Source organism: Mus pahari, chromosome 1, assembly GCF_900095145.1.
Source record: "Mus pahari chromosome 1, PAHARI_EIJ_v1.1, whole genome shotgun sequence".
NCBI classification, from domain to species: domain Eukaryota; kingdom Metazoa; phylum Chordata; class Mammalia; order Rodentia; family Muridae; genus Mus; species Mus pahari.
The window spans coordinates 92,441,196-92,451,547 of NC_034590.1; the positions used below are offsets into that span (position 1 = coordinate 92,441,196).

Here is a 10,352-nt window from a genome sequence, read left to right on the forward strand (position 1 = left end):
CCTCCCACCTCTACTACACTTCTCCACATCCTCCCTCTAGGATATTTATGATAGTTTCCCTCATTAAAGACCCAAAGTGACACACATGGGTCAAGTGACCATGAATTAAAAACCTCTGAAACTATGAGCCAGACTGAGTTTTTTTCTTTCTTCAAGTGGCTTCTTTCAGAGTTTTGTCAGAGCATAGAAAACTGACTAGTATAGGACTCATACTCAGAGTCTGCACATTATTTCCTTCCAAAGGATGTCCTCATCAACCCTCCTTGGATTCAAAGGGTAAGGAAATCAGCTCATTTCTTTATGACTAATAACAAGTTCTGTCTTCATTTGCAAATCTACCATCACTTGCCATTGCCTATATACCAACGTCTCAAGAAATTACCATTTTCCTAATTAGAGCCCATGTGTATATTTCAATGTGTTTTATAAGATGTGAGTTAGAAAAACAAGAAAAATGGTGTCTTCTCTATTCAAATATCCTTGCAATTAATGTCATTACTCTGGCTTTTTAAAAGTTAGTCCATCTTTCTCTTTCCTGCGGCACCTTAGGGACCATGGCCAATCCCCGAGTGAGGCAGATCAAGGTCAAGACTGGAGTAATGAAGTGATTGGTCAAAGAAAGAGTGATGTTTGAAAAAGAAGCAAAGCAGCAAGAAGAAACGATTGAAAAAATGAAGGCTGAAGATGGAGTAAACGGCGCCATTAAGAAGCAGGCAGAGACCATGTAAGAGTCCCAGATGATGAGCCTAGATTGCCAGTGTCGGTTAGAAGCTGCATATCCTGATCTTCAGCAGATATTAGAAAGTGAAAAAGACTTGGAAGAAACTGAGGAGTATAAAGAAGCCCGTGTAGTGCTGGATTCTGTGAAGCCAGAAGCCTGACATTTTTTTGTACGGGATGGTTTTTTGCATTAAATCCTGGGGTCCATTCTACAATTCATTATTTTCAGCCACTGCTGTGTTTAATAATATGAAAACATGATTCCTTTTGTGCAGTTGCATATATTTTTCTTTGCATAACTTAATGTGTCAAATAAGTGAGTTCATCTAATAAAATTGTTTGTTTTATACTTTAAAAAAAAATAGTCCATGTGATGTGTGTTCAAAAAAGATGGGCTGAGTAGCAACCACATGATAGGCTGTGGGCTAGTATAGAATTGAAAAGTGTCTGTCTTGAGCAAGTTAACACAATGCATGAAGATCCAGGCACTCACTCAACAAGTACTATATAGGGTTTGCTAAAATGAAGAATAGGGGCTAGGGATGTAATATAGCCCCATGGTAGAATCATTGCTTACTATGCATGAGGACCTAGGTTGAATCCTCAGCACCACCAATGTCTTGGCTTGATTTCTATTGTTGAAATAAATATAATAACCAAAAGTAAGCTGGGGAATGGTGGTACCTGCCTTTAAGCTCAGCATGTGGGAGGCAGAAGCAGGCGGATCTCTGAGCTTGAAGCCAGCCTGGTCTACAGAGCAAGCTCTAGGCCAGCCAGGGCTACAAAGAGAAACCCTGTCTCTTAAAAACTAAAAGCAAGCAAGCAAACAAAAAAGTAGTTTGTGGATGAAAGGGTTTATTTCAGCTAACAACTGTCAAGTCATGCTTCATCACCGAGAGAAGTCAGGTCAGTAACTCAACGCAGAAGTCTGGAGGCTGGAACGGATGCAGAGTTCATGGAGGAATGCCGCTTACTGTCTTGTTCCCCATGTTTTTTCCAGCTTTCTTTCTTATTACAACCCAGAATCACCTGCTCAGAGATGATACCACCCACAATGGGACGTACGCTTGCACATTAACCATCAGTCAAGGAAATGTACCTCAGCCTTGACTACAGGCCAATCTGACAAAGGCAATTACTCAGTTGAGCTTCTCACTTCCCACATATGTCTTGGTTTGTGTCAGGTTGGCAAAAAAAGCAACAAGCACAGTCACACATACACAAAAGACAAAGATGGAGGGTAGAAAGGGGGGGTAACCAAGGCAATTAGTGTGACCATAGGGTTCACAACCTAGGAAGAGAGCCAGCCATTTTGGTCTATCTGTTGTGCAGGGAATTAAGTAACAGGAATGCTGGTATCTTCTGTACATCGCTCCATCTCCATTGCCTGACAACAGGCCAGCAATGCAGTAACTGGTAAATAAATATTCATTGAGTACATGAATAAAAGATGTGTACACAGTGCTAACCAAATGCAGATGAGAAAAAAATTAATTGTGAGAACAAGAGACATCTTCATCAGAACAGGTGAGTTGTAAATGTCAACCAAAAAAAAAAAAAAATTGTCTTGTTCAGAGAAGAGGGCTGAAGAGAAAACTCCAGGGCCAGCAGGAGCAATGTGAGAAGTCCACAGAGTAGGTTGCCGGGACTGGGATGATGGGGCTAGAAAGTCGTCCCACACCCAAACCACCTTTGGGGTTGCCGGGGGTTCTCCTGTCTCACTTGAGTATTCAAACAGTGATTTGAACCCCTCACCAATGACAAAGCACCAAGGCATCAACCTTCATTGTGCCATCAAAAATGGCCCCACCCACCCACCGCTTAACCAGAGGTAGCCCTACTCAGAGGGGTAGATGCATTTGAGATTTGCTCCTGTGGTTTGGAGGATTTTGAATCTTTACACAGAGGCAGCAACAAATATCTATAATGAATCTAAGCAAATACACAGGGGTGGGGAAGCAGAGGCCAGAAATGTCTGTGGGAGCTGGCTTGAGAGGGAAGACTTGGGAGCCAGCCAGAAGGATGCTAGTGGCAGCCTGAGCACTTAGCTCTGAGACCTGCATCAGCCTCCGCTGCCCTCTTCCCTCAAATAAAGAACTAAAATCCCTTTCCTCCCCCCCCCCTGTTTGGGACTTCAGAGAAGACAAAATAGAAGTTCCCCCATATGTCAGCCCTGCCCTCCTGCAGGACAGACAAGTGGGAGTCTCAAGGAAGGGCAATGGCAGTCGTCTTTGATGACATACTGTGGCTTCATGTTCAAGGTTACTCAGAGCCTTAAATCCTCATCCTGAAGCTTAAATCTCGGCATAATGCTCTATTTCTTTCTTATCCCAGTAGGAGCAGAGGAAAGGCTTTTGTCCTTCACCTTCAGAAAACTTTCTGGAAGGAACCAACTAGACATTAAATAGGAGGCAAGAGGTATACAGTGATTAATGCAGTCAGGGGAAGGGACGGGGAAAATCACAGTGTGCAGATCTACAAATTTTGAGTCCCACAGCAAAGATCAGATGGTCAGAGCTTAAACAACCTCTCTGAGAGGAGGGGAGTAGAATTCATTTGAGGGAGACTGAATTATGTTTGGGGGAATCCAGAGAACTTGGAAAAACATGCCAGGACAAAGTGTGAACACAGAAGCATGGAAGATAAGTGAATCTCTTAGGAGTATTTAATGGGACCGAAATAAAAGACAATTGTGCGTGACGAAAGTCTGTCCAAGTGTGTTGACAGACTTCTGCCTTTCCTCCTGTGAAATGAGCTTAATGGAAGCTCTGAGGTAATGGTTTTCTCCCCTCACTGAGCTGGGCTTTAAGCAGACAAGGAGACACCAAAGCTGAGACTCTTCAGCATCTGCTGAGTACCCTCTGAGTCCCTTGAAACAATCAACACATACGGGCAGCTTCTGCGTGCTGCATCCCCAGGCTACCAAACGCTTCCATTCTTGTAAGGAACTCTGTTTCAATTTCTGTTATCATAGTAAAATACATAAAACACAAAATTCCCCATCTTAAAAACATGAGAACACAACAAACTTACCATTTGTGGTGCCTGATCTCGGTGGTGCGCTCGACAAACACAGGAAAAGGGAAGACAAGTGGAAGACTTGCCTCCATCAGATTGGCCTGTGAGTCAGTCTTGATTGATCATTGATGTAGGAAGGCCTAGCCCATTGTGGGTCTGACCCATATAAGAAAGTTAGCTGGGCTGGAGAGATTGCTCAGTGGCTAAGAGCATTTGTTCTTGCAAAGGACCCAGGTTTGATTCCCAGAACCTACATAGTGGCTCCCAACTATCCATAGCTCCAGTCCCAGGGGATTTGATGTCCTCCAGACCTCTTTAGGCACCAGGTATCCACATGGTGCTCAGGTGTGAGCAAAACATTCATAACATAAAGTAAGTAGATAATAAATAAATAAGTAAATAAAGAAAGAAATAAGAGAGCTAGCTGATGCACCCATGAAGTCTCACCAACACAGCTGCCTAAACATGATCTGAACAAGGGGGACATCAGTAGACGTGCTAATGTGGAATGATGAAAGGTCATGAGGCCCCAGTCCTAGACAAAATACTACAGGTATAAAAATGCTAAAAGGGAGGAGCGCACTTTAATTGGTTATCCAATACCAAATGCTTAGTTACAGTAATATTATGTGGACTTAGCAGTTCAGCAGGAGAGAGTGTATATAACATCAATTGAAGAAAAAGAAGCTATGAATTTTAAAGAGAGCAAGGGATAGGGTACTTAGGAGAGTTTGGAGGGAAGAAAAGGAAGGAGGAAATGATGTCATTATATTATAATCTTGAAAAGCTGTTAGATGAGCCGGGCATGGTGGCACACGCCTTTAATCCCAGCACTCGGGAGGCAGAGGCAGGTGGATTTCTGAGTTCGAGGCCAGCCTGGTCTACAAAGTGACTTCCAGGACAGCCAGGGCTAAACAAAGAAACCCTGTCTCGAAAAACCAAAAAAAAAAAAAAAAAAAAAAAAAAGTTGTTAGGTATTATTAGAAGAGGAAAAGAAGGGGGAAAGAGGGAGAGAAGAAGAGGAAGACATAGAAAAGAGTTGGCTGATCATGAGCCAGTAAGCAAGCCAGGAAACAGCATTCTTTCAAGGTCTCTGTCTGAGTCCATGCCCTGATTTTCCTCAAGGATGGGCTTGACATTGAAATGTAAGCCAAATGTAATGGTGTGTATATGCTCAGCGCAGGGAGCCATGCTCCTGCCTTGATGTTAATGGACTGAACCTCTGAACCTGTAAGCCAGCCCCAATTAAATGTTGTCCTTTATAAGAGTTTCACTGGTCATGGTGTCTGTTCACAGCAGTAAAACCCTAAACTAAGACACCAAATATATTCTTTCCTCCTGGAAGTTGCTTTTGGCCATGGTGTTTATCATAACAGAATGCAAACTAACATACCATTTAAATAATGTTAGTACGTTTAATGGGTTGCTGGTGAGACAGCTCAGTAGGTAATGGTGCTTGCCATCAAGTCCAAGGACTAGAGTTCAAGACCCATGTGGTGAACAAAAAATCAACTCAGTTCAGGCAGTTGTCCTCTGACTGCCCCATACTTCCTATGGCAGGTGTATGCATGCAGTTCCCTCAAGAAGTTACTGTTTTTTGGGGGTCAGGTTTTAGTTTCCTTCAAAGGTGATTTCCACAAGGAGCCATCATCTCTTCTTTCCTGAAAGTCTAGAGACACGATCTTTTTGTTTATTTCCACAGGACCTACCTAATACTCACTCACTTGAGGCAGAAAAGTATGACAAAAGCAAGAAGAGACTGCCACGCAGAAGAAATGCCAAGAATAGGAAAATGACCTTCAGGAGAGAAGAACCAATCTTAAATGTTTAATGCAAACAGAAGCCACAGAGAGTAGGTTGGTTACAGGAGACATAAATAAGGCAGTGAGTTAAAGGAGGAACTCAGGAAAGATCTCCTGGAATCTCTTTATCTTAGAATAAAGAGGTAAGAGTTATGAGAAAAGAAATGAGACATAAAGAATAGATAGGTGGCATCCAAAAACAAAAAGTGTGTGTTGAGAATCCCCAAAGGCAGGATCTGAGACACCAAAATGGTAGCCTTCAGCACCTCAGCCTAGGTTGTCAGAGAACAGACTCAGAATCAAAGAAACCCAGCTTGGACTTGGAGCTCTGGCATGACTTGCTGTGTCAACTCTAGAAATCTCCTTGGCCTTTCTGCGTTAGTTACTTAATTTTATTGAGTGGGCAATTGTTATACTATTAACTCCTTAGGAAAGTTGTGTGAGGTGATGGTTGTAAAATAATTTGCACAAAGTTTTAACAAGCACTCAATCAATGTCCTTTGTTAGTGGCTGAATCATGTTCCCTCCAGATTCCTAGGTTGAAATCCAAACAAGACCTTAGATCAGTGGGTCGCAACCTGTGGGTCATGACCTCTTTGGGATTAAATATCCCTTTCACAGGTGTCACCTAGGAATATTTGAAAACATTCATAATTACATTATGAGTCATAACAGTAGCAAAATTAGTCATAAAGAAGTATCAAAAATAATTTTATGGTTAGGGGTCGCCACATGAGGAACTGTCTTAAAGAGTTGCACACAGCACCGGGAAGATTGAGAATCATGATCTAGAGTGTCACAGTATTTGAAGATAATGCCTCTGGGCCAGTGAGATGGCTCATTGGGTAAAGGTGCTTGCTGTCAAGCTGATGACTTGAGTTTGATCCTTGGGAACCACATAATAGAAAAGAACCATCTCCTACGTTTCCTTTTACCTCCACACGAGTGCTGTTGCTTGCATCGCTTGTGCCCCCTTCATGAACATATGCACACAAAAATAAGTAAATATATTATTTAAAATTTTAGAGATGGTGCCTTCAAAGAGACAATGAAGTTAAAATGAGGTCACTATGGTGGCTCCTGATACATTCCAAATATTGCCTTCATAAGAAGGGGTTGGGACACCAAGATCCCCTGGATCTTGTGAGATCCAGCATGTGAGGCTGAAACAAGAAGTCAACCCTTGAGCCAGGCTGGGTGGCGAACACCTTTAATCCCAGCACTTGGGAGACAGAGGCAGTCGGATTTCTGAGTTCAAGACCAGCCTGGTCTACAGAGTGAATTCCAGGACAGCCAATACTACACAGAGAAACCCTGTCTTGAAAAACCAAAAAAAAAAAAAAAAAAAAAAAGTCAACCCTCTCTCCACAGGCTTCAGAGAGGCTTCAGGAGAAACCAAATCGTTTCCATCTTGATCTTGGTCTTCAGCCTCTGTGGTGGTTTAGGTAGGGATGGACCCCATAGATTCAGGTGTTTGAATGCTTGGCCACAGGGAGTGGCACTATTTGGAGGTGTGATCTTGTTGGAGGAAGTCTGTTCCTGTGGGCTTTGAAGTCTCCTATGCTCAAGCTCTGCCCAATGTGGAATCCAGTCTCCTTTTGCTGCTTAAGATCAAGTTGTGAAAGTCGGTTCCTCCAGCATCATGTCTGCCTGCATGCTGCTATGTCTCCTGCCATGATGATAGTGGACTAAGCCTCTGAAACAGAAAGCCAGCCCCAATTAAATATTGTCCTTTATAAGAGTTGCCATGGTCATGATGTCTCTTCATAGCACTGAGACCCCTAAGAGCCCCCAAAACTTCAGAAAAGTGAGTCTCTGTTTTTTTAAGCCACCCAAACTGTGGAAGTATGTATGGAAGCATAGCAAATTCATATATCACTTGCCATTGTTATTGCAAAATCCAGATGAAAAGGTAAGATGAAGGAGACCTTGGATTTCAATGCTGACAGAGGCTCCCAGACCTACTGTGCAGCAGAGTCCATAATTGGCATTCCTTTCCAGCTCTGCCATGGTGGCTGGTGGCTATGGAGACCATTGCTGTGTGATTCACGCTGTTGCTGGTTTCTATGCGGGGTATGGAGCTCAGAGATGCCTCTGACAACTGGGATGAGTCAATAGCAGGGAAGTCCCTGAGACTCTAAGACCTGCTCCATTCCCACCCCCAGATCTTTTGGGCATGCCAAGAGCATGCCACCCCTAAGTATTGAAGTCCCCCTTAGTTTTCAAGTCAGCAGAACTGCCTTCCCATCACCCCGCTTTGAAGGTCAGAAGGCCAGATTCCACCAACGGCTACCCCAGATGTGGTTCTAAAATAGTTCTTTTTGAAGCCCACGATTAAAACCTAATTACATATTCTTGCCAATTAGAGTAATGGCAGAGTCCACCAAAACCCATAGTCTGAAAGAAGAATGTCTGGGTTCTCCTCCTCCTCCAGCTACCCACTCTTCCTCCAATAGCAGAGAGCTTACAAACTCCTGCTGCTGTGTGTAACCTTGGAAAAGATATTTAACCTCTGGCCCTGACAAGGCATCTACAAGATGATGCTATGTGGCAAATGAGATCATCCTTTCAATCAACCAATATTTATCAAGTGGCCTCCCATTTTCTCGCTCTTTCAGCTAACAAATATCTACTGGACATCTTGTGGCTACCAAGCGCTGAGAAGACAGCAGTGGATAACACACACAGGGTCTCAGCTCTCCTGGAGTTCTTCTCAGAGGTTGACAAAGAACAAAGAGACAGATACAAGTTAAGCTGAATAACAATACATATGCAGGAAAGTAATAAGGGTCAAGTTCAAGGTTGCATGGACACAGAGGTCTTTTTGGAGACCTGAAATGGTAAGTCTGATAAAAGAGGACCAGAAGGAAAACACAGCAAGAGAAATTTCAGATGGTTCTAGAAAAAGAGATATATCAAACACAGGAAATGGGATGAGTCCGAAGAGAATCGAGAGGTGAGAACCGGGCTGGAAAATTACTTAAGGCTAAAGCACAAGAAAGAAGTATCTCATGGGATCAGAGGCTTGGCAGGACACTTAAAATATTCTACACGCACTAAAGAGCTAAAAGACAAGAAAGATAACCTCAAGCCAGCACGGTGGCACACATCCTACTCCAGTCTCATTCTGTAGCTGTGACAGATAACCTTACGAAAAGCAACTTAGGGGAGGCAAGGGTTTGTTTTCGCTACAGTGCCAGGCTACAGTCCATCATTGCAGGAACATCACAGAGATGGGAGCTTGAGACAGCGGGTCACCTTACCATAGTCAGGAACAGGGAGAGGGGAATGCCCCCACACTGTCTGCTTGGTGTTTACACCCAGTGTGCTGGCTACTTTTTATGCCAACTTGACCCAAGGTAGGGTCATCTGGGAAGAAGGAAATCTTAAAGAAAATGCTGCCACAGGACTGGCCAGGAGGCAAGTGTGGTAGGGCATTTTCTTGACTGAAGGTTGATGTGGGAGGGCCCAGCTCACTGTGGGAAATGGCACCCCTAAACATGTGGTCCTGGAGTATATGAGGAAACAAACTGAGCAAGCCAGGAAGAGCAAGCCAGTTAATAGCATCCCTCCATGGCCTCTGCATCAGCTTCTGCCTCCAGCTTCCTGCACTGCTTAGCTCTTTCCTGACTTCCTTCAGTGATGAACCTGGAAGTATAAAATGACATAAAGCCTTTCCTCCACAAGTTGATTTTGATCAATGGTGTTTTATCACAACCCTACAAATCCTAAGACAGCTTGCTGCCAAACCTGATGACCTGAGTTCAATCCCCTGGACCCACAATAACAGAAAAAGAGAAAAGAACCAAGCCCAGAAAGCTGCTTTTTGGCCTCCACATATATGTTTATGTGTATACACACATACACATGCACACATGCAAATACATACATACATATACATGTAATTTTTAAATGTCTTAAAGAGATATACAAGACCTGAATTCCTTTTAAAATCACTGTCAGCTGGGTGTGGTGGTCCACCCTGTAATACTGACATTTGAGAGGCTAAGGATCCTGGGTTTCAGGCCAGCCTGAGCTTCGCAGCCAGGCCTTGGACAGGGGTCAGGGATCACTCTGGCTGCCACATTGGATACAAGACTCCTTCGGCATAGCACTTAGTTGCTACCTAGTGTCTCCCTCTACTCCTCCCTGAATCCTGACAACTCTTAGCATCTAGAATTGCTCTTACTGTTCAAGTGAACACACTGCTATTGAGAGACAAGCATCCATTAGATCTGCCTCCTACAAGTGATGTTTTTCTCTTTATCACGAGATGGTCCATCCAACCTCCTCAAGGAGTTGGGAGCTCTGTGCCCTGCACTTGACAGAGCCAAGCTTTGTGCCTTCTTGGACAGCCCTGAGGAGGCCCCAGCCCCAGAGGCCCCAGCTTCCAGAGACCCCAGAGAGAAGCTCCAGGGACTATTCAGAAGCAACTTAGTGAGTTTATTTTGATGAACTACGATAATTATCATGCTTAGCAGCTGTTGCTATTTAAAATAAGAAAAACCTGGGCTTGAATTTCAACTGTTTGGGAAAGCATGTGCCCCACCAATCTGGTCCAACAAAACCAGACATTATGAAACCCGCAGCAGAGCAGAGCTTCTTACAGGAAGTTAAGATGCAAATCATATTTTGTTTCAAATGAGCCCGATGAATGCATAATTTTCCACAAAGAAATACTTTTGTGTCAGGCTCCTTTTGCCAAGAACCGAAGTTCTGGGGCTGCAGCTGTTAGCAGCTTCTGATTGTCCATTTCAAACCATTGGAGTTCTGCTTTCCTAAGGGGGAGCTGGAGCAAAGGCAGGAAGAGGA

At 43.7% G+C, this 10,352-nt stretch overlaps 1 pseudogene; it reads left to right on the forward strand.

Moving 5' to 3' along the window:
* Positions 1-554: 554 nt before the first annotated feature.
* On the forward strand, positions 555-882 carry LOC110338110 (annotated as a pseudogene).
* The last annotated feature ends 9,470 nt before the right edge of the window (positions 883-10,352 follow it).